Genomic DNA, 23,531 nt, shown 5'->3' with positions numbered 1-23,531 from the left:
CCAGCTGCCGGACCTTAAAGGGATTCCATCATTTGAATCCCATATTTTTAATATTAACAAGTAGAAATAGCCTTAAGAAAGACTATTGTTCTCTTACCTTTAGAAGTCTTCTCCACGCTGCCATTCCGGTGATATACCCTGTTTTCTTATGTATGCAAATGATTTTTTCTCACAGCTCTGGGAGTGGTCCCCAGCTCTCAAACAGCACTGGGGGTATCCCCAATGCTGCTTGAAAAATCTCCAGCTCCACCTCCATCTTCATCAGGAGCGCCTCTCCCTGCTTCTTCTTCCAGTGCTGGTCTGGGAAATCCTAGGCATGTGCTGTCAACTCTGCCATCAGCCTTCGGGCAGAGTTGATTGTGCATTTCTAGGGCCATTTTCTTGCAGCCGCTTGCACCAGCTTACTGGTGTGACTTATATATTTGGAGTTTTTATTCTGAAAAGAGACCCCAGAATATAATAATAGCAGGGGTTTTTTTCGGACGTGTTTGGTTTGAACAAAACCGCTGGGATGCCATGCGAGGGTATTATGTGTCAGGGTTGCCGACCTCTGATCTAAGGACTTGGAAGGCCCATTTTCTCATTAGTTTTGCAGTGTTTTTCAGATACAGGAAAAATACATAGGTACAGCTACCAGACATGGGTACAGATACTAGACATGGGTATAGGTACTAGACATGGGTACAGGTACCAGATACAGGTACAGGTACAGGTACCAGACATGGGTGCAGGTACCAGACACGGGAACAGGTACCAGACATGGGTGCAGGTACTAGAAATGGGTGCAGGTACTAGACATGGGTGCAGGTACCAGATATCAGAACAGGTACCAAACTTGGGTGCAGGTACCAGACATAGGTACCGATACTAGATATGGGTGCAAGTACTAGATACAGGTACAAGACATGGGTGCAGGTACAAAGCATGAGTACAGGTACAAGACACAAGTACAGGTACTAGACATGGGTGCAGGTACTAATCACTATAAAAGATATACAGGAAAGAATCGCCATGCAATACGATACAATACAAAGAAGCTTTATTGGCACGTACGAATAGGTATTTAGCTTTGCCAAAGCAAGTAAAGTTGAGGGGAATGTTTGGAGTAGTTGGACTGTATGGGGTTGGGGCAGGCATAGGGTGGGTGGATGGGTGGATGGGCCTTGTCTTCTAGGGCCCCCTGGTCACAGTGTTGGGACAGTCTGTTCTCCCAAGGCTTGTACGTCTGCCTTTGCCGTCCCGTCTCTATCTACAGGCTGTGGGCACTCAGTCTATGCAGGCCCAGGGTCTGTCTGTGTTTGGGATGGTATATTTTCTCCAGGTAGGTGGCCATGGTGTAGTCCCTTTGCAGTGACTGGTACACGGTGAGTTTCTTGGAGTTATTTATTTAGTTTCTCCATTCTTCGATGTACTGCTCTTTGCCTCTCTCTATGGTCCCCTTTATTTGGGTCTTGTTTAGAGCCTGTTGTGGGTTTTGGCTTGGAGGTTAGCTGTTTGGTTGGTGGGTGCCGGGTTTTCTTGGGGCTCTGTGGCTTAACCATGCTTGGTGGTGGTAGGAGTTGGGTTGCTGCCCTGAATGTATGCCTGGAATGGTACAGGTACTAGACATGGGTGCAGGTACCAGACACAGGTACAGGTACTAGACATGGGTGCAGGTACTAGACATGGGTACAGGTATTAGACAAGGGTGAAGATACTAGACATGGGTGAAGGTACTAGACATGGGTGCATGTACCAAACACGGGTACAGGTACCAAACATGGGTGAAGGTACCAGACACATGTACAGGTACTAGACATGGGTGCAGGTACTAGACATAAGTGACAGTATCAACAATAGCAAATTTTGAATCTACTTTGCTGCCTATATTGTATAGTTAAAAATGCTGCAGTTCCGCTTATAAACTGTACATAGTAAACTTCTCGGCCCCTCCAGTGGTGCCTGTAGCAGTTGGAATGTTATAATTTAATATTGAGTCTATGTAGGAAATGTTGAGCTCTGGATCAGAATAATGAAGCTCTGACAACCACGAACATGTAACAGGAAATTAGTCATCAAATAATTTCTTAATAAATGTGGACTAAAAACTGTTTACATTAAAATGTGGCATTGACTTTATGGCCAAATGTATCTCCATCATTAACGAGCTGATATTCTGCATAATTAAAACAGCCAAGCTTACAGTCGATCCATTTTTCAGAGAGAAATATAAAGTATAAGGTATGGTAGTAATATCCTCTGGCATTCTGAATTGCTCCAGGATACACTTTGTAATGAATTATATAAACATACAATATATGAATAAATGAATATTTTCAATGCAACATATATCTTTGCTCTTTGCATTATGTTACCGAAAATTACATACATTTATTATACATACATATACGCATAATGCACATTCACACAAGCAGAAGGATAAAATTCTGGGAAAATTAACCACTAATTCATAAGACAGAGATGAGATTCATATAGAATTTGATGATAGGTGATTCCTCAGGCAAGCCCGACAGGAGTGGAGGGGTGGGGAGTAAGCGCGCACACCAAAGTATATTCTTGAACAGTTTATTAAACACAACGCGTTTCGGGCACCTACCCTTTCTCAAGTGTGATACAAACTGTGTAGTGGTGAATACCAGAAGCGAAGCAGCATTTGTATCACACTTGAGAAAGGGCAGGTGCCCGAAATGCATCGTGTTTAATAAACTGTTCAAGATCATACTTTGGTGTGCGCGCTTACTCCCTACCCCTCCACTCCTGTCGGGCTTGCCTGAGGAATCACCTATCATTGTATCACGCTGTTTCACAGTGTAAGGGAACTCATATGGAGTTGTGACTATTTCACAACACCAATAGGTAAGAGACTAACTACATATCATCACCAAGAGTGTTTATAATTACTACACTATATTGGCGCTCGGTGTCTCTCCCATTTTATCTTCATATAGAATTCGGTCAGTATATTGTTTTATACTGGGCACATTTTTATCACTCTGTTGAGAATGAAAATAAAAAGTAAAACATCATTAGAATAGGTAAGATAACAACAAACGTAAGAATAGGGAGACAAATACTTAAAGAGAATCTGTCTGTAGTTTAATGTTTCTCTAGGTTCACACCTGCTTTTGGATTTCCATTCTTTGGGTCTGCTTGGGGACCCAATCCACTTAAAAAGCAGTTACCCATAGAAATCCATAGAGTATAATGGGGTCCACCCAGCTCTGCCCAGTTTCTTTTCAGACCACTCGAGTATAATGATCAGAGGCTCAGGGGAGGTGAGGGAATAAAAAACACTGTTACTTACCTCTCCTGCACTCCAGATATCACGTGGGCCAGGCCTGCCTCATTATGCGTTGTGATGCAGGCCTGGTTCACGTGACATCTGTAGTAACACTGAAGATGGTCGGAATCAGCAGGGCGTGTGCCAGAGCCCAGGACAGGTACCGTATTTTTCGGACTATAAGACGCACTTTTTTTCCCCAAAATTTGGGGGGAAAAGAAGGGTGCGTCTTATAGTCCGAATGTGGCGCCTGGCACCCGCTGTACTAGAGAGGCGGAAGCCGGAAAGGGATAGACGCCGGGGCCTGAGACATCGCTGTGCTCCTCTGCCCTGCATGAAGTCAGCAGCGGAAGGAGTGATGCTATTCCGCTCCTCCGTCCCCCCGCCGCTGGCTTCAGGCAGGGCAGAGGAGCGCAGCGATGTCTCAGGCCCGGCACCTGTGCCAGCGTCTATCCCTCCCCGGCATCCACCTCTCTAGTACAGCGGATGCCGGGTCAGTATCGGTGGCCCCTTCTCCCCCTTCACAGGTGAAGTTGCAGGCCGGCTCCTGCGCGGCGATATCGCAGGAGCCGACCTGTTCGGGTGACAGCCGGGAGCCTAATGAGGCTCCGAGGCCTGTCACTGCTGTATTAGTATTGCGGCTGGTCTCTATGACCAGCCGTAATACTAATAGACAGAATGTCCCATAGACGGCAATACAGTTGCTTTAAAAATATAAATGACAGTTCTAAATCACCTCCTGTCCCTAGAAAAAAAAAAATATATATACCGGTATATATATATATATATATATATATATATATATATATATATATATATATATATATATCATAAACCACCGGGTTTTTTTTCAATACAAGGTGATCTAAGCAATAGATATTCCCCAAAATGGTATAACTAAAAAGTACAGCTGGCCCCACAAAAAAAAAACACTCTATGCATCCCCGTACAGCTGCAGGGTCACCTGTCAATGTGGCCTTGCAGCTGTTGCAAAACTACGACTCCCATATATTAAATATTTTACCATTTTTTGCTTCAAATTTTTTTTTCCCTATTTGCCTCCTCTAAAACCTAGGTGCGTCTTATAGTCCGAAAAATACGGTAAGTAACATTGTATCTGATGTTTGTGTCCTCCCCTGGGTCTTTAATAATTATATTCTGGGGTCTGAAAAGAGTATAAAAATTGTTCATGGATAGGCCACTATGGAACATAATACTGTGTGCAAGGGCCACTGAGGGACATAATATTCTGTGCAGGGGCCACTTGGGGCATAATACTGTGTGCAGGGGCCACTATGGGGCATAATACTGTGTGCAGGGGCCACTATGGGGCATAATACTGTGTGCAGGGGCCACTTGGGGCATAATACTGTGTGCAGGGGCCACTATGGGGCATAATACTGTGTACTGGGGCCACTATGGGGCATAATAGGAATGCAACGGGAGGGTCGGTTGGTCAAGGTGTTCGGTGTCGGTCAGGAAGGGGGGAGGCCATGTCAAAAGGGCATAATAGTGAGTACATGAATGCGGTTTGTGGGGGGGGGGGATGTCAGTCGAGGTTGAAGGTGGGGAGGGGAATGTGAAATGTTTGCCTTGGGGAACACCATTCCTATTACACAACTAGGAAGTAGAATCGCTGAACAGTGATTGAATGCAGATGTGAACCCAGCCTAACAGATATAGCCAAGGTTCAAGGGGTTTCCAAGCTAAAAATATTGATACCCTACAGATAAGTCACAAATATCAGATCTATTGTGATCTGATACCCAGCACCATTGATCAAATGGTCTCTGCAAAAATGGTCCACATAGAATGGAGAAGACCAATCTGTTGTCTGTTTAGTGGCTGAACCAAGTCACTGCAGCTTAGCTCCCATGCAAGTGAACTTCCACTTCCTTTAAGAGGAAACTAGCAGACAAGTGTTGAATATGGTATCCTTTAAATGCAAAACTGTATTGAAAAGTATAGATGACTACACAATGGACACAAACAGAACTACAGCAAGATTGTTGTCAAATGGAATGACCCAGAGACAAAGGAGTTTACCCTGGCAGCAGTGGTGCAGTTTGACTACTAGGTCTATCATGGGCGATATGCTGGTGTGGTCTCTATACAGTGATTTCCCTACAAGCAAGGTCCCAATACAAAGACGTTGCAGTGAAGTTGCTCGTGATCTTCTACCGAACCTTTAGCTCAATTTTATGAATTTTGCTTAGTAGCAAAACATGAACATTAGAGATGAGCGAGTAGTACTCCGAGTAGGTATTCGATCGAATACTTCGGTATTCGAAATACTCGTACTCGATCGAGTACCACTCGCTGTTCGAATGTAAAAGTTCGATGCAGAACCAGCATTGATTGGCCGTATGCTATACACTCGGCCAATCAATGCTGGTTCTTCTCCTACCTTTAGAAGTCTTCTCCGTGCAGCATCCCCGCGGCGTCTTCCGGCTCTTCATTCACTCTGCCAGGCATCGGGCCTGGGCAGAGCTGACTGCGCATGTCCGCTTGTAGTGCGGGCATGCGCAGTGGGGCTCTGCCCAGGCCAGATGCCTGGCAGAGTGAATGAAGAGCCGGAAGAGCTGGGAGACGCCGTGGGGACACTGCACGGAGAAGACTTCTCGGAGGATCCAGCCCGACCTTCACTCGTGGACTTGGTAAGTATAATTTGATCGAACGTTGCCTACCCCTGAAACGAGCATTTTCCCCCCATAGACTATAATAGGGTTCGATATTCAATTCGAGTAGTCGAATATTGAGGGGCTACTCGAAACGAATATCGATCCTCGGACCATTTTACTGTTCTCTCATCTCTAATGAACATACAACATGTGATGATCCTTTCTACAGTCTCTCAGACATTCAGACAACCAACATACTGAACAGCTACATTGTTTTGTATACAGCCAAAACTCTGAAGCATTAGGGGGGGGGGGGGGGGGGATTTAACAAACCCTGTACTTCCGAATTGTTTGTCTTCAGAATCCTCACACTAGACGTCTGTGATTTTTTTTCCAGCTTACTTGTCTAAAAAAAATTGCAAACCTATACGTTTTTACAACACTCAATGTAATTTTGAAGTGTGGGTGGAAAAGTGCATATGGTTAGCCTGTCTAAGCTGTCTGTACATCAGATTTATGAAGTGTGAAAAGTTGAATATTGTCACAATGTATTCAAGTAAGATAATGGCATAAACAGTGGAGAAACATGATAGGACTTGTAAATGCACCAAATTTAGAAAAATCATGCACATTTGTTATACTGTATATGGCACAAATTTTGGCAAGTTGGCAACTGACTTTAAAAACTGACCTAATAAATTCCCACTAAGGGCAGGTTCACACTTGCACCTGGTCTCCGCTTTGCAGGTTTCCGTCGTCTGCCCGAGAAACTGGACAGAAGATGGAAATCGGCAGTCAGTTTTCAAACCCATTCACTTGAATGGGTTTGCAAAGTGACCGCCTGTGAGTGTCTTCTTCCTCTCCGCGAAAAAACTTGCACAAAGTCAGACGTTGTGTCCGGTTAAAAAAAATGGTTTCATCATGGAGACCAGAAGGCTCTCGGGTGCTCACGGGCAGACACTGACTATCGGGTTTCCATCTATTGTCCAGCTTCTCGGGGAGAAGACGGAAACCCACAAAGGGGAGACCGGGCACAGGTGTGAACCTGCCCTAAGTGTTTATGGCAGTGTTTTTTCAGTTAATATGATTACGGTTTAAGGGGCGTTCACACTTGTGTCCGTGTCAGCCCTGTGTCATTCTGCCGGGTTTCCGTCCTCAGCCCTGGAGAAACCAGACAGGGGCCAGCTTCCCGGCAGTCAGTTTTAAAACCTATTCATCTGAATGGATTTTAAAAGTAAACTGTCAGTGTCCGCCTGCAGCCTCTCCGCGGGGAAACTAGTTTTTTTTGGCTGGACACAAAGTTCGACGTCCCCTGTCCAGTTTCTCCGGGGCTGAGGACGGAAACCCGGCGGAATGACAGAGTATTGTGACGGGCGTAAGTGTGAACGCCCCCTTAATGGTAAATAGCTGTTTGACAAATTCACTGTATATATTTTTATTTTACAGTCCCAAAATTTTTGTACTAACATACACCACGTCTAAATTGACTTTAACCCTGCTGTTCTGTTCACATTTGCTATACACTTGTACTGTTCCCGGGTCAATATGACCCGACCTATTAATTCTTGATTGTTAGCTACTCTAATTGTTTTATTTGAATACTTTTTTCATTGAAATACTGTATGTGAACATGTTTGATCATAAACAAAAGAAAAATTTAAATTCAAACTTACTTTTTTCTATTTTTTTTTTCATAAAATGGTTACACAGGCTTTTTGCAATTATCTTCGATTGTTGACATTCTGCACACAAATAATAAAGAAGCTTTACATTACTATCACTAAAACATGAAATTTATCTTTTTGAAAACAAATTTTATAAATCAACAAATGAAAAATCATAAAAACTTCAACCATTTTAGAAAGAAAAAGAAAAAACTGAACATGTTCATACGTTTTTACACTGAGCACAATAATAAGACACATGTCCTTTACACAGATATTTTGCACATCCAGCACATGTCAGATTAGTCTTATTGTCACAGGAAGATGGACAGAAGCTCCATCTCTTCCTTTTTTGCTGGTAGCTGTGCTGGTGGAGGCCGTGGATGTGGAGTCTCTTTCTTGAGCATGCTGGACACTTTTTACAATGGCTGCTGCTCCCTCACTTCTGGGGGTCACTTTTCTGCTCTCAATATATGGCCTCACCAGGGATTTTCCCAATTCCTCAAGAAATAATCTTCTTTTATGCAGCTTATTGCGGTTCCAATCGGGGTCGATTTCTCTCCATCAGACAAATGCATTGTATGCAGAAACGTCCAGTATGTTATAAAATAAAATCATTGGCCACCGATTGGTTTTGCGTTTGCATGTATATGTTGATATTACTTGGTCTAAAGTATCAACTGCTCCCTTTGTGGTATTCTAATCCAAAATAATGTCAGGCTTTCTGTCTTCTCTATCACTTACGGCATTGTCATGGTGCATTGTGCTCATGAGAATTACCTGTTTGGTTTTTTTTGGAACATAAGAAACAACAGTTGTATTTCCAGAAAAATAAAAAGTTGAACTGTACACCTCTCTCTTGCTAAGGATACCTTGGGGTAGTTCAGGTTTGTTTTTTCTCATAGTACCCAGCATGGTAAGTTGTTTTTTCTTCAACATCTGGCCTAGTTGATAGGATGTAAAAAAGTTGTCACATGTGACATTTTGTCCTTTTAGTTCATGAGTCAAATCTAGAACAACACGCATACCCTGATTTTTTTCAGGTCTTTCATCAGGGGCTTTTCCTGTTTACACTTGAACATTTAGAGCATATGAACTTTTGTTGTCGCAAAGTGTCCAGATCTTGATGCCATATTTTGCAGGCTTAGGGGGCATTCACACTACATAACGCCAGCGTGTATCACAGCCGTACACGCCGGCGTTACAGCAGGGCTGCCGTACACTTTCCATTCATTTCTATGGGAGCCGGCATGTACGACACGGCATGAGCAGAGCTTGCCGTATACGCCGGCACTTCCCATTCACTTCAATGGGACTGCTCGCAGTGAAAGAAGCAGCCCATTCATTTCTATGGGGAGCGCTTGTATGCCGGCTCCCATAGAAATGAATAGGAAGTGTACGGCAGCCCTGCTGTAACGCCGGCGTGTACGACTGTGATACACGCTGGCGTTACGTAGTGTGAATGCCCCCTAAGCCTGCAAAATATGGCATCAAGATCTGGACACTTTGCGACAGAAAAAGTTCATATGCTCTAAATGTTCAAGTGTATACAGGAAAAGCCTCTGATGAAAGCAAAAAGTAAACAAAAAAAAAATGTAGAGCTCCACAAATGAGGAAAAGTCAAGGAACCACTAGTTTCAAATCCTCATAAAAAAAAAATCTGAAGGGTCTCAAAAATCATTTTGGGTCGTATTGACCCGAACAGAACAGCAGGGTTAAAAAATTTTACTAAAAATTCAAGACCACAAATTGTGACAAATTGACAAACCACCACAAAAAAAAAAACACACTAGAAAGAAAAAGTTGCTCCAAAAAAATCTTGCCATGATAAATCAGCCCTGGTGTATCTCATTCTAATACATTGGCACATAGTAATACCATGTCATTATTAGAGATGAGCAAGTAGTATTCGATCGAGTAGGTATTCGATCGAAAACTACGGTATTTGAAATACTCGTACTCGATCGAGTACCACTCGCTGTTCGAACGTAAAAGTTCGATGCAGAACCAGCATTGATTGGCCGAATGCTATACAGTCGGCCAATCAATGCTGGTTCTTCTCCTACCTTTAGAAGTCTTCTCCGTGCAGCTTCCACACGGCGTCTTCCGGCTCTGAATTCACTCTGCCAGGCATCGGGCCTGGGCAGAGCTGACTGCGCATGTCCATTTGTAGTGCGGGTATGCACAGTCGGCTCTGCCCAGGCCCGATGCCTAGCAGAGTGAATGACGAGCCGGAAAATGCCGCGGGGACGCTGCACGGAGAAGACTTCTCGGAGGATCCAGTCCGACCCTCACTCGTGGACTTGGTAAGTATAATTTGATCGAATGTTGCCTACCCCTGAAACGAGCATTTTCCCCCCATAGACTATAATAGGGTTTGATATTTGATTTGAGTAGTCGAATATTGAGGGGCTACTCGAAACGAATATCGAACCTCGAACATTTTACTGTTCGCTCATTTCTAGTCATTATTATTAAATATACCACAATGTCGTGTCATAAAAGTTATTGGTACATTTTTTTTACATTTTTTCATTAATGTTATTATCCCTCCTCTCAACTTTTTTTTTTAATTTATGACTAATATAGAAAATAAAATAGAAAACAGACCTCCAAATCTGCAATTTTTCTACCTACACTGAAGATGGTTTATGTTCAGGGCAGCAGAATAGTTTGTTTCCAGAAGAGGGAAAGGTAAGGCCGATATCTTGTACAATTATCTCCCACGGAGGCCTTTGAGCTTGTTCTTCTGTTTATAATTAAGGTTTTTGTCCTCATCTCTATCAAGAACAAAAAAAAAAATCTGTTTTTTTTTTTTTTTTTTTTTTTTTTTTAAATTTGGTATTAATTCTGTCCTCCGTACCATTATGGGTTTTTATACAACAACCTCCATCAATAAATAGAGGTCAATAAAGAATTAAAAACTCCATAAAATCTCCAACACCTACACTTTGTTTATTAGTTTAAATATAGAAAGGATTTAATGTGCAGAATATTGAGATAAGGAAAAAGGCTTACGGCTTAACTTGTATCTTCACGGCATCAACATTGCACCGCTGATTTGTGGGGTTGACAACAAATCTTATCATCGTTCACTGTTTTTTTTTCTCCTCTGAATTAGAGATACAAAAATTATGTTTAGGGGATAAAGTGGTTTTATCGGAGGCTTCATCATCTCATTGATTATGATGGGACAGATAGTGCGTCTCCCATCAAGAAGAACACTGTTAACATTTACCCTCCAGTCACTTAAAAACTCTCCCCAGTAGCTAGGGACACAATTTAATTTTAAGATAAGAAAAAGTTGTGTTTATAGTAAATTTGGTATCTTACATGTTCTCGAGTGCTGGGTCAACATGCCTCCCATGTAGAAAAATAAAGATAATTCCTCACCTGCAGGGCGATATGAAAGTCGTATTGTCATATTGTAGAAAGTAGAAAACTAAGCAGTCAAAAATTATAGCAAAAAGTTTGTTTAATTTTAGAGATGACCGAACAGTAAAATGTTCGATATTCGATATTCGTTTCGAGTATCAAAACTACTTGAATCAAATATTGAATCCTATTATACTCTATGGGGGAAAAATGCTCGTTTCAGGGGTAGGCAACATTCGATCAAATAGAACTTACCAAGTCCACGAGTGAGGGTCGGGCTGGATTCTCTGAGAAGTCTTCTCCGCGCTGCATCCCTGCGGCGTCTTCCGGCTCTGAATTCACTCTTACAGTCAAAGCGGCCATTTTCTTGTAGCACGGGCATGCGCAGTCGTCTGCCCAGGCCCGATGCCTGGCAGAGTGAATGAAGAGCCGGAAGACGCCGCAGGGAAGCTGCACGGAGAAGTCTTCTAAAGGTAGGAGAAGAACCAGCGTTGATTGGCCAACTGTATAGCATTCGGCCAATCAATGCTGATTCTGCATCAAATTTTTCCATTCGAATAGCAAGTAGTATTCGATCGAGTACGAGTATTTCGAATACCGTAGTATTCGATTGAATACCTACTCGCTCATCTCTATTTAATTTATAAACCTACAATAAGTTGGCCAAGAAATCAGACTTGATCTCACATTTTATATGAGTCCCAGTAGAACATCTAAGAAAAGTTCTAACTGATTTCCAATGATTAAAGGGGTTGTCCAGGATAAAGTGAGAATTAACCCTTAAACTAAACCCCCACCCCCCCCAACTTCTGATTTACTTCAATTAAAAAAAAAAAAATATCTATAATTATCCATATCCTTGGAGCCATCATGTGATCAACCCAGGGACACTTTCTGATAATCCGGTGATGTTCAGTTTTACTACTTCCGAAATGGAACATCACCAATATTCCCCCTCCGCTACCCCCATTAATACTTGCCAAGGCTTCCGTGTCCAGGGTCCTTCTTCCTGTCTGCTAGTAGTGGAAGAATGGGTTAGATAGGAAAATGGAGGATGGTGGGAGGGGCTTGTAATGGGTGGGAATGCCAGGATAGAGAGATAGGGAGGTGGGAGGGGCTAGTATTTGGCAGAATTGCTCTGGAGTGCTATTGCGCATGCGCCGCTGCCATTTTTGTTGTAGTTCTAAGTATCCCTTAGAACAACGCGAGCATGCGCAAACTTCTTCACTCCGGAAGAAAAGAAGATGAAGGCGGAGAAGAGCTAGGACAGGAGGACGTCGCTGGAAGAAGAAAGGAGAGGAAGTCGGGACCGAAGATGACATCGGATCGTGCACAACCGCCCAGCATGCATGCTAAGGTATGGTTTACATATATGTTTTTATAGTTTTATTTTAAATCAGGTGGGGGGGTTAAAATAACATTAGCAGTGCCTGAATAGCCTTTTTAAAGGCTATTCACGCATATGTGGGGCTCATACAGCAAAATTTTGCTAATACAGCCCCTTTAACAAGCCTGTGCGGTTACAGGGTAATAACAGATAGGCAGCAATCTAATTTCATGAAAAAAATATCATTGTGGGTTTATTCCAATAGCAACATTTATGCACTTAAAACATAGGACCTTTCTAAAGACCAAAACATTGCTATTGGAATAAACCCACTGTAGAATATTTGCATGGTGCTGCTCTAGACCCATTTGTAATGTGTGTGTGTGTATATATATATATATATATATATATATATATATATATATACATATATATATATATATATATATATATTTATAATAATAATAATAATAATAATAATAATAATTATTATTATTATTATTATTATTATTATTATTATTATTATTACTACTACCTAGGATACATTCATTTTAAAATTAATTACAAAAAAAGATATGAGGAAAGTGTTTATAAAAAAAAAATAAAAATTCTGCTGCATTTAGTTTACCTCTAAGCCTGAAGATCAGAAAACTACAGTAACCCTTTCATGTTTTTTAATCATCAGAAGGATCTGACTAGTAATTTTTCAAGTATTCAAAACTCCTTTTTCTCTTTTCCATAATTTCATTAAAACTATCTAAAAGTGCAGCAATTACCATACACAGGAATCACATTTCTGAAAAGATATTATTGCTGAAGATGGATGAACATCAGAAGATAAGTTTTGTTCTGTGTTCAGAGGAAGTTTCCCCCGGTACAGTCCAAAATAGTTCTGATAGATCCAGATTTGACATTAATATACTCTGGGGTCTCATCAGACCCCTAAATATAATAGGTGGAGGTCTGGGGAAGGTGCAGAAAAAAAACCCAAACCTCTGTTGCTCCTTCTCGTGAAATCATGTGCCTGAGGTCACTAGTGAGGTCTGTGATTTGATATAGATAGGGTGCTGGATGTCACAAAAAAGCCCAAAAGAAGATGAATATAAGTATATTTTTGTGACCTCCTCTGGGCTTTCACTTATTATTAGAGATGAGCGAACACTAAAATGTTCGAGGTTCGAAATTCGATTCGAACAGCCGCTCAATGTTCGTGTGTTCGAATGGGTTTCGAACCCCATTATAGTCTATGGGGAACAGATACTCGTTAAGGGGGAAACCCAAATCCGTGTCTGGAGGGTCACCAAGTCCACTATGACACCCCAGGAAATGATGCCAACACCTCTGGAATGACACTGGGACAGCAGGGGAAGCATGTCTGGGGGCATCTAACACACCAAAGACCCTCTATTACCCCAACATCACTGCCCAACAACTACACACTTTCCACATTCAAAAAAACCTCTATCAAAGTGGGAAAATACCTGGAAACCTTCTTTACTCCCCAAATGGATGGACACAAACCCCAATTTAAGCTCAACAAACAGTAACAACCACCCCTTTAAATCACGTTCCCCATGACAACCACAAATGGAATAGGCAATGGGAATTCCAAAAGCCCTCACCCTTAACTGTCATTTTGAGTGTGTGTGTGTGTGTGTGTGTGTGTGTGTGATGTGGTAAGACCTTCCAAAATTCACTTTTCTAGCCCTTAACATGAGCCCTTCCAAACAAAGTTACAGGACCTTAAGCTGAGCTACCAGCAGAGATTGAGGCCCTTGGCATGAGTAGAGCCTTGCACCAGCAGTGTTTTTGGCACTTAGGGTGAGTTGAGCCTTGTACCAGCGTGTGTCCCTTAACATCAGGCGGGCCCTAAGTTCTGCGCTTTGCACAAAAGTTCCACATTAACTAGGCTGAATGGTACAAAGATTAGTAGGCCCGAGAACCAGGAACAGGTCTTGCAATGGCTGTCGGATAACGCTTAAAGCACATTGTCCACCAGCCAGTCAGCCTCTACCTCCTCTTACCCAACAGTCTTGTCCTCCTTCCACCCAAAATTCCCAATCTTCCCAGAACAATAACCCCAACTGTCCCTGCTCCCCAGAGCTGTTCTCCCTTCCTTTGACTGTACCGCAACCTGCCCCTCCATTTCGCGATTCCACGGACCTAACAGACGAGTATCTGTGTCCAGATGCTCAAACACTAGAGTCTCCTCCATTCCATCTCCGGTCGATTTGGTGGCGGATGACCAGCAACCCACCCTCATCGACGACGATGAGACGCAGTTGCTGTCAGGGCAGCCAGTTGACATGCGCATTGTGCAGGAGGAGGAGGCGAGACAGGAGTTGGAAGAGGAGGTGGTGGACGACGAGGACACCGACCCCACCTGGACAAGGCGGATGTCAAGCTGGGAAAGTAGTGTGGATGTTGAGGCAGGTGCAGCACCATAAAGGGTAGCTAGAGGCAGAGACATGTCCAGAGGCAGAGGTCAGCTGCTTTGCCGAAGCCAGGCCAGACCCGGAATGTCCGAAGATGTTCCCTTTTGTACCCAGCCCAGAAAAACTCCCCCATCGAGGGCACGTTTCTTGAAGGTGTAGAGTTTTTTCAAGGAATGCGCCGAGGACAGATATAGTGTCGTCTACACAATTTGCCTCTCGAAATCAAGTAGGGGCCCTGAGAAGAGCAACCTGTCCACCACTTCAATGCACCGTCATTTGGAATCCAAGCAATGGAATCAGTGGCAGGCAGCAACGGCAGGACAAACGTCGCCCGCCGTTCATGCCACTGCCTCTGCTCACAGTGCTGGCGATGCACTCCAGAGGACGAGCCAGGACATCACTTCATCTGCCTCCGCCACTTTGTTGACTTCTCCCTCATCCTCCCCTGTTTCTGTCTTATCTCCTTCTCCTGCACCATCAAAGGCACCATCAGGCGCTTCTTTACAACAACCCACCATCTCTCAGACATTGGAGCGCCGGCAGAAATACACTGCTAACCACCCACCCACGCAAGCCTAGAACGCCAACATCGCTAAACTGCTGGCCCAGGAGAGGTTGGCGTTCTGGCTTGTTGAAACTCCCGCCTTCCCGGACCTGATGGCAACTGTGGCACCTCACTATGCTATCCCTAGCCGTCTCAACTTCTCCCGGCGTGGCGTCCCCGCCTTGCACCAGCACGTGTCACTCAACATCAGGTGGGCCCTTAGTTTCGCGCTTTGCTGCAAGGTCCACTTGACCACCGACACTTGGACAAGCGCCTGTGGTCAGGGATGCTGCAGTGCTTATCTTTAATGACAGGCAGGGTGAATGTGGTGGAGTCTGTTCCCCGGGTGCAAACTGGGGTGGCCTATCTCCTCTCCCAGGCCAAAATTCATGGCAGGAGTAGACTGAAACCCTACGACGCTGCAACCTCCACCACAGCTACTAGCGGCAAACGCTAAAACACTGGTGTGGGGAGACGTCAGCAGGCGGTGCTGAAGCTCATCAGCTTGGGGGACAGACAGCACAGTGCCTCCGAGGTCAGGGATGCCATCCTGGCTGAGATGGCATTTTTTTTTCCCTGCTACACCTGGGGCCTGGCATTTTTACGCCTGTGATAATGGCTGGAACCTGGTAGCGGCTCTGGAGCTTGCCAGCCTCCAACACGTTCCATGTTTGGCCCACGTCTAACCTAGTGGTGCAAAGTTTTTTAAAAACATACCCAAATGTACCGAAGCTACTGTTGAAAATGCGGCGCTTGTGCGCCCACTTTTGCAAGTGCACAGGAGTCGCTGCTAGCCTAAAAACACTCTAGCAAGGCCTACATCTGTCCAAAGACAGGCTGTTGTCCGTCATTCACACACGCTGAAACCCTACAATACCATATCTTGAGCAGGGTGTGTGAGCTGCACAGACCTTTGATGGAGTTCATCTACAAAACCCAAGGGTTCCTCAAAGTCAGCTCCCAAAGTTTCTGCACCATGAGTTTCCAGGGGTGGCAGAGTTATGGCTAGGGGCAGAGGCATGGATAGGGATGATGTCTAGGGGCAAAAGCAGTGTGGATGTGGAGGCAAGCTAAGCAGGAAAAACTGGGGGTACAAGCTAAGGCATGGACTGGGGTGATGTCTAGGGGCAAAAGCAGTGTGGATGTGGAGGCAAGCAAAGCAGGGAAAATGGTGGCTAGAGGCAAAAGGATGTCCATAGGCAGCAAGGGCAAAGATGCAAAACTCTCCCGTTTCAAGAATTTTCCTGACTTGTATCCCCACAAAACATTCCTGGGAGGAGGGCTGAAACACCACCCTCCTCCTCCTCCGCTGTTAGATTGACCCCAGCTACGAGCTGAAAACGCTGCAACACTGGTGTGGGGAGACGTCAGCAGGCTGAGCTGAAGCTCATCAGCTTGGGAGATGGACAGCACACTGCCTCTGAGGTCAGGGATGCCATTCTGGATGAGATGGCAATTTGTTTATCCCCGCTGCCCCTGGGGCCAGGCTTTTTTGTCTTGTTGGAGGGCTCTGGAGCTTGCCAGCCTCCAACACGTTCCATGCCTGGCACACGTGTTCAATGTAGTGGTGCAATGATTTTTAAAAACATACCCCAAATTAGCTGAGCTAAGGGTGAAAGTGCGGCACTTGGACACCCACTTTCCCAAGTCTACAGTACCTGGAGATAGCCGCAATACACTCCAGCAAGGCCTACATCTGCCTGAAGCACCTACTGTTGTGCGAGGTCACCACACGCTCTAACCCTAGATACCATATGTTCAGCAGGGTGTGTGAGCAGCAGAGACCTTTGATGGAGTACCAGCTACAAAACCCAAGGGTTCCTCAGAGTCAGCTCCCTCACTTTCTGCACCATGAGTTTCCATGGGTGGCAGACTTATGGCTAGAGGCACAGGCATGGATAGGGGTGATGTGTAGGGGCAAAAGCAGTGTGGATGTGGAGGCAAGCTAAGCAGCAAAAACTGGGGGTACAAGCAGCCGGTGGCATCATCATTGACAAGCACAGCTGTCTGTCAGCTGACAGGCTGACTTTCACCAAAATGAACAGACAATGGATAGACTCAACATATACATGTCAGTTACATGACAAATTTAGTGCAATTTGCAAGTCCAAGATGGTTTGGAGATCTGCGGAGAGGAATCTCACCACCTCTTGCGGGTGCCATCATTTGGAAGGCAAGCCCTGGGCTCAGTGGGTGAGAGCAAGCGCAGGATAATCGTCGTTTGGCCTGGCGGCCACTGCCTCTCCCACTGTTGACAGGGCTGGCGCTGCAGTCCAGACCAGCAGCCAGGACACCTCCACATCTGCCTCTGACACTTTGGGGAGTTCACCCTTATCCTCACCTTTTCCTGCCATTTCTCCTTTTGCCCGCGCCATCATGCGCCTCTTCCCAGCAACTCCCCATCTCCCAAGCCTTTCATTTCATGCTAAAGTACAGCGCAACCCACCCACATGCCCAAGGCTTCAACGGCCTCATCTCAAGAAATCTGGCCCAGGAGATGTTGGAATCCCGGCTGGGGGACACTCTGCCCTTTTTGGGCAGAGTGTCTACTGCGCCACCGCACTGTGCCGTCCACACCAGCACTTTCCCCCAAACATGAGGCGGTCCCTAAATTCAGCGCTTAGCCCTAAAGTTCCATGTGACCAGTTACGAATGGACAAGTGCATGCGGACAGGGACGCTACCTTTCAATTTGGGCACAGTGGTTGAATGTAGTTGAGGCGTGGACCGGGTCGCAAAATGTGGTGGCCTGACTTGTCTCCCCACACAACATTCCTGGGAGGAGGGCTGAAACACCACCCTCCTCCGCTGTTAAATTGACCCCAGCTACGAGCTGGAAACGCTGCAACACTGGTGTGGGGAGACGTCAGCGGGCCGTGCTGAAGCTCATCAGCTTGGGGGCCAGACAGCACACTGCCTACAAAGTGAGTCATGCCATCCTCGATGAGACGGCAATGTGGTTTTTGCCACTGCACCTGGGCCCAGGCATGTTGTCATGTGTGATAATGGCCGTAACCTGGGATTGGCTCTGTAGCTTGGCAGCCTGCAACATATTCCATGCCTGGGCCACGTTTTTAACTCATTGCTGCTAATCTTTTGAAAAAGGTACCCCAATGTTCCTGAGCTACTGGTGAAAGTGTGGCGCTTGTGCGGATAGTTTTTAAAGTCTATAGTTGCCGCTGCTAGCCTCTATGCACTCCTACAACGCCTGTACCTGCTGGAACAACGGCTGTTGTGCGACGTCTCCACACTGCTGGCACTAAACATATCATGTGTTGAGCAGAGTGTGTGAGCAGCACAGACCTTTGATGTAGTTCCAACTCCAAAACCCTCGGGTTCGTCAAAGTCAACTCCCTCAGTTGCTCAACCATGAGTGGCCATGGGTGGCAGACTTATGTGAAATCCCATCCCATCCATTGCACTGGACACGAAACATTAGCATGCGCTCAGCACAACTTCGGATATGGCAGCTGCGTTTAGCAGGGTGCAGGGTACAACACAGACCAGGCCCGAGCACCAGGAACAGGTGTTAGAAATACTGCAGCATCTGCCATTTCCTTCCATTTTGGGGGTTTTGGACCCGCCACCGACTTGTCTGGACCTAAGTGGGGATCATGAGACACAGTTGCCATCAAGGCAAGCTGTGGTCATGTGCGGTTTGCAGTAAGGGGGCAGTGCGCAATTGGAAGAGGAGTTGGTGGATGACGAGGCCACCGACCCCACATGGACAGGGGTGATGTCTAGGGGCTAAAGCAGTGTAGATGTAGAGGGAAGCTAAATCAACAAAAAACCTGGGTAGAAGCAAAGGCATAAACTGGGGTGATGTTTAGGGGCTAAAGCAGTGTAGATGTGGAGGGAAGCTAATTCAACAAAAAAAAAAAAAGGGTAGAAGCAAAGGCATAAACTGGGGTGATGTTTAAGGGCTAAAGCAGTGTAGATGTGGAGGGAAGCTAATTCAACAAAAAAACAGGGTAGAAACAAAGGCATAAACTGGGGTGATGTTTAGGGATGAAAGCAGTGTAGATGTGGAGGGAAGCTAAGCAGCAAAAACAGTGGGTAGAAGCAAAGGCATGCAAAACTCTACCCTGTTGGAAGACTTATTCCTAGGTCTGGAACACGTTAATGGCCCCCCTGGACAAATTACTGCCACTCAGGGGCCTAGTGTCACCAGGAGGGACAAGTATAGGCGCATGTTGTGGGAATACCTGGCTGACACCAGCTCTGTCCTCTCCGATCCCTCTGTGCTCTACAGCCTAACTTCCAAAGCCAAATATGGTGCAAGTATATGATGCCAGGACACCTACACACCTATCTCTGACACATTGGGGAGTTCACCCTCATGCGCCCTTTTGGCCTGCACCATCATGCGCCTCTTCCCAGCCACTCCACATTTCCCAAGCTTTTCATTGCAGGCAGAAGTACAAAACAACCCACCCCCATGCCCAAGCCTTTAACAGCCTCATCGATAAACTGCTGGCCCTGGAGATGTTGGTGTTTGTTTATGCTTCTGGAGACCCAGGCCTTCCGTCAGCAGATGGCAGCTGGGGCACCTCCCTATGCTGGGCCTAGCCGTTACTACTTCTCTTGGTGTGCTGTCCCTGCCTTGCGCCTGCATGTGTCCCATAACATCAGTCGGGCCCAGAGCTCTGCGCTTTGCTGCAAGGTCCACTTGACCACCGACACATGGACAAGCGCCTGTGCTCAGGGATGCTGCAGTGCTTATCTTTAATGACAGGCAGGGTGAATGTGGTGGAGTCTGTTCCCCGGGTGCAAACTGGGGTGGCCTATCTCCTCTCCCAGGCCAAAATTCATGGCAGGAGTAGACTGAAACCCTACGATGCTGCAACCTCCACCCCAGCTACTAGCGGAAAACACTGTAACACTGGCATGGGGAGATGTCAGCAGGCCGTGCTGAAACTGATCAGCTTGGGGGACAGACAGCACAGTGCCTCCGAGGTCAGGGATGCCATCCTGGCTGAGATGGCATTTTTTTTCCCTGCTACACCTGGGGCCTGGCATTTTTGCGCCTGTGATAATGGCTGGAACCTGGTAGCAGATCTGGAGCTTGCCAGACTCAAACACGGTCCACGCATGACCCACGTTTTCCAACTTGTTGGTGCCATGTTTCTTTGAAACCTACACCATTGTGCCTGATATACAGGTCAAAGTGGGGCCATTTTCGTAAGTGAGAACTAGCCTCTGCTAGGCAGAAAACATTCAGAGCACACTCCTCTCATCTTCGCACCGTTGGCTGGCGGAGGAAGACGAGGGGGTTGGAGTGGCATCTGATGTCCCTGTCCCACACGAGGCTAGAGGGTGCACTTCAGTGCATCCCATTGCTTCACCACAAATGGTGTGAAGGGGAGTGGAAAATGGAGGAAATGGAGAGTGACCCTTACAGTTGGGGCCAGCAAAGGCATGCCAAGTAACACACTGGCACACATGGCTGACTTCATCTTGGGTTGCTTTTCAACACATATTTCACATCATGAAGAACAAATAATACTGGATTTTTACAAGCCTCGAACCCCGGTCTAGGTCTAATGTCTGTTCCTTTCTTATATTAGGGGAGAGGGAAAAAAAAATACTTCAGTGATACGTTTAGCGTACATAGACTGACTATTAATGTGTATCCCACTTAGTGTTGTTAGGGTTACACACCGTCACAACCTGGCTAAAGCTTCTATAGCTGTTAATAAAGTCAACATAACTTTACGGTATCCAAAAAGACAGCTGGTACCGACAGAGAGCAAGACAAATGTCACCCAAAGCTGTGAGCTCTGAACACCCACAGTGACTTTGGCGTCATCATCATTATAAGGGAGCGGGTGGTAATAAATAACTTGGCAGTGCCTAAAACCCAAAAAGCTTATACAACTATATTTACATTAAGATACACAAATGACACTTTTCAGTAGCATGTCATGAGACAAGCTGATAAGCTCTTCCTTTGTGCAGTGCTATTTGAAAGTTAAACGCTGCCTTTATTTTAATTCTGGAGAAGGTGCAGACATTTGATTTAGAACATGTTGTCTTCATTGTCCAAATCCTCTATATAGGTAACGTGTTTTTCGGGCCGAGCTGTCTGGGAACGAGCTGGTGCAGCACTGACAACCTGGGTGAATATGGCAAGAGCCTGAGATGTAGGGTGAATGAATCCCCAAATTATTTGTGGAATTCCCAGTGAGACAATGGCACTGTATAGCAGTAGCAAAAATTGTGGGTGCACGTAACCCCCATATATTCTTTGAATTCCCAGTGAGACAATGGCACTGTATAGCAGTAGCAAAAATTGTGGGTGCACGTAACCCCCATATATTCTTTGAATTCCCAGTGAGACAATGGCACTGTATAGCAGTAGCAAAAATTGTGGGTGCACATAACCCCCATATATTCTTTGAATTCCCAGTCAGAAACTGGCACTATATAGCAGTAGCAAAAATTGTGGGTGCACATAACCCCAATATAATCTTTGAATTCCCAGTGAGACAATGGCACTGTATAGCAGTAGCAAAAATTGTGGGTGCACGTAACCCCCATATATTCTTTGAATTCCCAGTCAGACAATGGCACTATATAGCAGTAGCAAAAATTGTGGGTGCACATAACCCCAATATAATCTTTGAATTCCCAGTGAGACAATGGCACTGTATAGCAGTAGCAATAATTGTGGGTGCACGTAACCTCCATATATTCTTTGAATTCCCAGTCAGACAATGGCACTATATACCAGTAGCAAAAATTGTGGGTGCACATAACCCCAATATAATCTTTGAATTCCCAGTGAGACAATGGCACTGTATAGCAGTAGCAAAAATTGTGGGTGCACGTAACCCCCATATATTCTTTGAATTCCCAGTCAGACAATGGCACTATATACCAGTAGTAAAAATTGTGGGTGCACATAACCCCAATATATTCTTTGAATTCCCAGTGAGACAATGGCACTATATACCAGTAGTAAAAATTGTGGGTGCACATAACCCCCATATATTCTTTGAATTCCCAGTCAGACAATGGCACTATATACCAGTAGTAAAAATTGTGGGTGCACGTAACCCCAATATATTCTTTGAATTACCAGTCAGAAACTGGCACTATATAGCAGTAGCAAAAATTGTGGGTGCACATAACCCCAATATAATCTTTGAATTCCCAGTGAGACAATGGCACTGTATAGCAGTAGCAAAAATTGTGGGTGCACGTAACCCCCATATATTCTTTGAATTCCCAGTCAGACAATGGCACTATATACCAGTAGTAAAAATTGTGGGTGCACATAATCCCAATATATTCTTTGAATTCCCAGTGAGACAATGGCACTGTATAGCAGTAGCAAAAATTGTGGGTGCACGTAACCCCAATATATTCTTTGAATTACCAGTCAGAAACTGGCACTATATAGCAGTAGCAAAAATTGTGGGTGCACGTAACCCCAATATATTCTTTGAATTCCCAGTGAGACAATGGCACTGTATAGCAGTAGCAAAAATTGTGGGTGCACGTAACCCCAATATATTCTTTGAATTCCCAGTCAGACAATGGCACTATATACCAGTAGCAAAAATTGTGGGTGCACGTAACCCCAATATATTCTTTGAATTCCCAGTCAGACAATGGCACTATATACCAGTAGCAAAAATTGTGGGTGTATATAGCCCCAATTCTATTGCTAGGGGACTTGCAGGGTATTTCTGAGGTGAAGGTGGGGGGGCACACCGTTGGAACGGGGATTTGGGGTGTATATATGGGGTATACGGGAATACACTGTCAGTGTGTTCCATTCAGGATCCTGGGAAAGCTGGGTTGCGGCGATTGAGCCAGTCAGTGCCACGTTACACTGACAAGCTTCTCCCTGGAATTGAAGTTATATGTAAGCCCAATATATTCTTTGAATTCCCAGTCAGACAATGGCACTATATACCAGTAGCAAAAATTGTGGGTGTATATAGCCCCAATTCTATTGCTAGGGGACTTGCAGGGTATTTCTGAGGTGAAGGTGGGGGGCACACCGTTGGAACGGGTATCGGGGGTATATATCGGGTATACGGGAATACACTGACAGTGTATTCCATTCAGGATCCGCGGAAAGCTGGGTTGCGGCGATTGAGCCCGTCAGTGCCACGTTACACTGACAAGCTTCTCCCTGGAATTTAGCTCTTACAAGAGCTGTTGTGGTTGTCTTCTCCTTCCTATCCTAGCCTGTCCCTGCCTACCCAGAATCTAAGCCCTAGCTAGCTGGACGGAAACCTCCGTCCTCGGTGAATTGCAAGCTCAGAATGACGC

Source organism: Leptodactylus fuscus, chromosome 1 (assembly GCF_031893055.1).
Source record: "Leptodactylus fuscus isolate aLepFus1 chromosome 1, aLepFus1.hap2, whole genome shotgun sequence".
In the NCBI taxonomy this organism is placed as follows: Eukaryota; Metazoa; Chordata; class Amphibia; order Anura; family Leptodactylidae; genus Leptodactylus; species Leptodactylus fuscus.
The sequence above is the reverse complement of the archived record's forward strand: the minus strand, read 5'-3'. Positions refer to the sequence as shown.